This window comes from Magnolia sinica, chromosome 8 (assembly GCF_029962835.1).
Source record: "Magnolia sinica isolate HGM2019 chromosome 8, MsV1, whole genome shotgun sequence".
NCBI lineage: Eukaryota > Viridiplantae > Streptophyta > Magnoliopsida > Magnoliales > Magnoliaceae > Magnolia > Magnolia sinica.
In genome coordinates this window covers 84,117,214-84,123,295 of record NC_080580.1, presented here as the reverse complement: position 1 = coordinate 84,123,295, position 6,082 = coordinate 84,117,214, and the positions used below count along the sequence as shown (strand labels likewise).

Below are 6,082 nucleotides of genomic sequence, written 5' to 3'. Positions count from 1 at the left end.
ACCAATAAGAGAATTCATGATAACCAGAATTTGCCTCACACATTATCTTTTTATTCTTTTAATTTTCGACTTTTTCATTAGAAGTAACACCAAGAAGAGGGATCAAATCCTCACCTATAGGGAGCAAACCTAAGGTAAAGACTGTACACCCAACTCTTTTTCAAATATCATCCATGGGGAATCGAATCCTCACCTATAGGGAGCAAACCTATGGTAAAGACTGTTCGCCCAATCCATTCAATTTTCCAAGTTGGTTCCTTTCATGTTTAGTGATTACCAAGTCAATCCTTCAATATCGAACTGAAACCTTAATATGCACGCGAGATGTGCCTTGCGAATTCATGTCTCAATCAATGTTTGCAAATTCTAGTAATGGATTAACAATTCAATCTTAGCTGTGAAATTCAATAGATAACTGAATCCAAGAGTCATAAAGTACCAACATCACGCATCTTGAAATTCTAAGTGCCCTAGATGGCCGTCAAAATCACTTCGAATTTTTTTTTTAAATTTCCACAATTTTTGTTCACAACTTTTTGCTCAAGACCAAGAAAACGCTGATTAGGAAACCTAATCTCCCACCCCCAACCTAAAATCTACATTGTCCTCAATGTAAAAGAAATAAGCATGCAATGCACATGGGACAACGAAAATATAAGAGGAGTGATGAAAAGATAGTACCTAGACGAAGGAATCAAGAGGCTTTCCAAAGATATCTACGTAAGAGCGGGTCAGCACAAGAGAGAAACCAACAGAAGAAAAATAAAAATGAAATCCTACCTACACCACTTTCGTAGGTGCTCTCGATTGCATTTAGCGTATGCAACAAGCCTTTAAACCCCTAGGTTACCCCTAGTGGACGAGTTGTAGTCTCGTGAGGGTTTGCAGTAATGTTGCCCACAAACATTGAACTAACTAATGAAATGAAGAGCTAGGTTGCCTCCCAGGAGCGCTAAGTTTACCGTCTTCAGCCAAACAAATAAAGCAACTACTCTAGTCCTAAGAAAACAAGAAACCTACCTATACCTCCATCAGACTAGGAGATCAATCCTGGTAAACAGGAGCAGTCAGGGTCATGGACATGTCCTCTGAATCAAATTTCTCGACAAATGGTTTCAATTGATGTCCATTGACTTTAAACTCCTTGCCATTGTCGGGATCTCTTATCTCAACGGCCCCATGAGGAAAAACAGTAACAACAATGTAAGGGCCGGTCCAACGAGATCGAAGCTTACCCGGAAAGAGATGTAATCGAGAATTGTACAAAAGGACCTTCTGACCAGGCGTGAATGATTTTCGCAAAATATGTTGGTCATGAAATGCTTTCATCTTGTCCTTGTAAATTCTCGAATTATCGTATGCATCATTCCGGATTTCCTCAAGTTCATTCAATTGAAGTTTGCGTAGCGAGCCAGCGTTGTCTAGATTGAAATTAAGATTTTTAATCGCCCAGTACACTTTATGTTCCAGCTCCACAGGCAAGTGACAAGCTTTCCCATAGACAAGTCTAAAGGGAGACATTCCAATAGGGGTTTTAAAGGCAGTACGGTATGCCCATAAGGCATCGGTCAATCGGATTGACCAATCCTTACGATCTGGGTTAACCGTTTTCTCCAAAATGTGTTTGATCTCCCTATTGGAAATCTCAGCTTGTCCACTTGTCTGAGGATGGTATGGGGTGCTCACCTTATGAGAGATACCGTATTTCTTCATTAAGCTCTCGAATGGTCTATTACAAAAGTGTGAGCCCTCATCACTAATGATGGCTCGTGGCGTTCCAAATCGAGAAAGGATGTTTTCTTTTAGGAATTTAATGACCGTGCGATGGTCATTCTTTCGACACGGAATCGCTTCGACCCATTTAGTGACATAATCCACGGCGAGTAAAATATACAGATTTCCAAACGATTGGGGGAATGGTCCCATGAAATCGATGCCCCAGCAATCAAATGCTTCAATGATAAGGATGGGATTCAAAGGCATCATATTTCGACGGGACAATGCTCCCAATTTCTGACAACGCTCACAAGCTTTGCAAAACTCATGAGTGTCCCTAAACATAGTGGGCCAGTAAAAGCCACACTGCAGAATCTTGGCCGTGGTCTTTTTAGCAGAAAAGTGACCACCACAGGCCTGTGAGTGACAGAAGGAGATGACGCTCTGATGCTCATCATCTGGTACACATCTCCTTAGGATTTGGTCTGGGCAATATTTAAATAAGTAAGGATCATCCCAGAAAAAGTTACGTACCTCGATGAAGAATTTCTTCTTATCTTGCGCAGTCCACTGTGTCGGTATGGCACCTGTAGCAAGATAATTAGCAATATCAGCAAACCAAGGTGAATGGGAGACTCTGAACAGTTGTTCATCAGGGAACATGTCACTGATATGAGTCGTCTCAAGGAACTCAGAGGTATTAAGGCGAGAAAGGTGATCGGCCACTACGTTCTCTACTCCCTTTTTATCTTTAATTTCCAAATCAAATTCTTAGAGTAGAAGGATCCATCGTATCAAACGGGGCTTAGAATCATTCTTCGAAAGAAGATACTTAAGTGCCACATGATCTGTGTAGATAATGATCTTGGATCCGATCAAGTAGGACCTAAATTTGTCCAAGGCGAACACTACAGCTAAGAGTTCCTTTTCCGTAGTCGAGTACTTTACCTGGGCAGAATTTAAAGTTCTACTTGCGTAATGAATGACGTAGGGCCTCTTATCTTTTCTCTGGCCTAGGACCGCCCCAAGAGCATAATCAGAAGCGTCGCACATAAGCTCAAAAGGAAGGCTCGTCGGGTGGCCGCATGATAGGTGCGTGGTTAACGTGCCCTTAAGCTTGGTGAAAGCTTCCTGGCATTGCTCACTCCACTCGGACGGAGCATCCTTTTGAAGAAGAGTACATAAAGGATGAGAGAGGAGACTAAAGTCCTTTATGAATCGCCTGTAAAATCCTGCGTGTCCTAAGAAGGATCGCACGCCTCTGATGTTCTTGGGTGGAGGTAGGTTAGAGATAAGATCGATTTTTGCCTTATCTACCTCGATTCCCTTGGACGAGATGATATGCCCAAGGACAATTCCCTTCTGAACCATGAAATAACACTTCTCCCAATTAAGTACCAAGTTCTTCTCTTCACATCTTTTTAGCACACATTTAAGACTTTCCAAGCACTTACTGAAAGATGGACCTTAAATAGAGAAATCGTCCATGAAGACCTCTAGATATTGCCCCACCATATCAGAAAAGATACTAAGCATACATCGCTGAAAGGTGGCAGGGGCATTACATAGCCCGAATGGCATCCTTCGATAGGCAAAGGTGCCGTAGGGACATGTAAATGTGGTCTTTCCCTGGTCTTCAGGGGCTATCTCTATCTGGTTGTAGCCTGAATACCCGTTAAGGAAACTGTAATAGGAATGACCAGCTAACCTTTCCAGGATCTGATCAATGAATGGTAAAGGAAAGCCGTCTTTCCTCGTGGCAGTATTCAACTTCCTGTAGTCAATGCACATTCTCCAACCAGTAGTGACTCTAGTTGGCACGAGTTCATTATTAGCATTGGCTATGATAGTGATTCCGGACTTCTTAGGGACCACTTGAGTTGGACTCACCCATTGACTATCAGATATAGGGTATATAATACCCATGTCCAATAGTTTAAGAACCTCGGCCTTAACCACTTCTTTCATGTTTGAATTTAGTCTACGTTGTGGTTGCCGAGCGGTTTTTGCATTATCCTCAAGATATATGCGGTGAGTACAAATCGAGGGATCGATTCCCTTGAGGTCCGCTATCGTCCATCCTAGGGCTCCTTTATGCTCAATGAGAGTAGATATGAGCACACTCTCTTGTTCTTTCTCCAGGTGGGCAGAGATCACCACTGGGTATGTCTCATCTTGACCTAAATAGGCATATTTCAAATCAGAGGGCAAAGGTTTTAGGTCAAGCTTCGGCGGCTTGAGGTTAGACGGAAGAGGCATTACATCGGTTTGTGGTAATTCTTCAAATTGTGGCCTCCACCGGTTAACTTTAAGTACCGGTGCAGTATCAAGTAAGGCGCACGTCTCCCTAAGCATGTTATCATCAAAATCATGGGAGTGGGCCAGGCATGTCTCTAGATGGTCGGAGGATAAGGTAAGAGGTGTCGTATCTTCTACGAAAGAGTCAATCATGTTAATGTCGTGGAAATCGTCATCATCCTCTGCGTTGCTGCTGTTATTGAAAAAAATGTTTGACTCCAATGTCAAATTTCCAAAAGACATAGTCATAACACCATTCCTGCAATTGATAATTGCATTTGACGTGGCAAGGAATGGGCGACCAAGAATGACGGGAATCTGAGTGCTCATGTTATTGATGGGTTCGGTGTCCAGGATGATAAAATCTACAGGGTAGTAAAATCTATCGACCTGGACTAACACATCCTCAATTATCCCTCTTGGTACACGAACAGAGCGATCAGCAAGTTGTAGTGTGGTTAGGGTGGGTTTTAATTCACCCAAACCTAACTGTTTGTATACCGAGTAGGGAATCAGATTGACGCTCGCTCCTAAGTCAAGAAGTGCGTGATCAATTCGATGGTTCCTGATTACACATGATATGGTTGGGCTACCGGGATCCTTGAATTTCTGCGGCACGTCTTGCTTCAGGATGGCACTCACTTTCTCAGTCAAGAAGATTTTATTTTGAATAATTTTCCGTCTTTTGGTCGTGCATAAGTCTTTCAGAAATTTGGCATATGAAGGAATCTGTTTCACGACATCAAGTAGAGGAATGTTGACTTTCACTTGTTTCAACACCTCTAGAATATCCTGAGAGTTAGAGAGAGGTTTTGGTGAAACCAACCGTTGGGGGAATGGAGCAACTGGCTTTTCTAGAAGTTCCGGTTCTACTTTTTGTGGGGCATCACTGGATCCATCATTGTTGTCCTCTTCTGGTTCTTGAGGCTTTTCGGGCATAACAGGAAGAGTTTTATCAATGATCTTCCCACTCCTAAGAGTGGTGATGGATTTAGCATGCCCCATCTGATTTGAAGAGCTGGGATCATTACTCTCGTACTGCGGTTTAGGATTGGGGAGAGGTTATGTAGGAAGCATCCCCTTTTCTATAACCGTCATACGAGAATCTATCTTTTGTATAAAATCTGTAATTTCTCGCATTGCCTGAGCCAACTCTTGTATGGGATTTTGAACCGGTTCCTCTTGAGGTTTCACTTGATTTGGATTTTGATTGAAGAAACTTGGAGGAGTAGCCGTCTGTCCATTCCTCCAACTAAAGTTTGGATGATTTTTCCAACCAGGGTTGTATGTATTGGAGTTAGGTCCAGTAAAAGGTCTTTGATAGTTGTTTACGGCATTGGCTTGTTCATTCAACACTCCTCGAAAGGCAGGTATTGTAGGACAATTTTCTGTTGTATGAATGTTGCAATCACAGATGCCGCAAACAATTTCATTAACCTTATCCTTCTTTCCTTCCATGGCCTCAACTTTCCTTATGAGCGTAGTCACTTTACACTTGAGGTCATCCTCTTCTTTCAAGAGATATAATCCACCTTTCTCCTTTAATTGAGTCGGCCTAGACGTGGTGTTCAACTTTGGGTAATAGTCCCAAGATTGTGTTTTTTCAGCCAGACTGTCGAGGTAGTCCCATACCTCGTCAACATCTTTATTAATGAACTCTTCATTACACATTGTCTCGACCATTTGGCGCATGGAAGATGTCAGTCCATCATAGAAAAAATTTGTAATGCGCCACGTTTCAAATCCGTGTTGTGGGCATGAACTGACCAAATCTTTGAACCTTTCCCAACATTGGAAGAATGTTTCATCTTCCTTTTGGGCAAAGTTCATGATCGCTTTTCTGAGGGTAATCGTTTTATGATGTGGGAAGAATTTTTTTATGAATTTCCTCTGCATGTCGTTCCATGTGCCAATGGATCTAGGACGTTGTGAATGTAACCACGCCTTAGCTTTCTCTTTTAAGGAAAAAGGAAAGAGTTTCAGCCTAATTGTATCCTCAGATACATTAGGAAAACATAATGTAGCTATAATCTCATCGAACTCTTTCAAATGTAAATATGGACTCTCT

General features: G+C 42.1%; 1 non-coding gene across 1 annotated transcript; it reads left to right on the top strand.

The window, feature by feature from the left end:
* The first annotated feature begins 5,755 nt into the window (after window positions 1-5,755).
* LOC131254682 (small nucleolar RNA R71) lies at window positions 5,756-5,862 on the top strand. Its single transcript, XR_009175803.1, has one exon. It is a non-coding gene; the product is annotated as a small nucleolar RNA R71 (small nucleolar RNA).
* The last annotated feature ends 220 nt before the right edge of the window (window positions 5,863-6,082 follow it).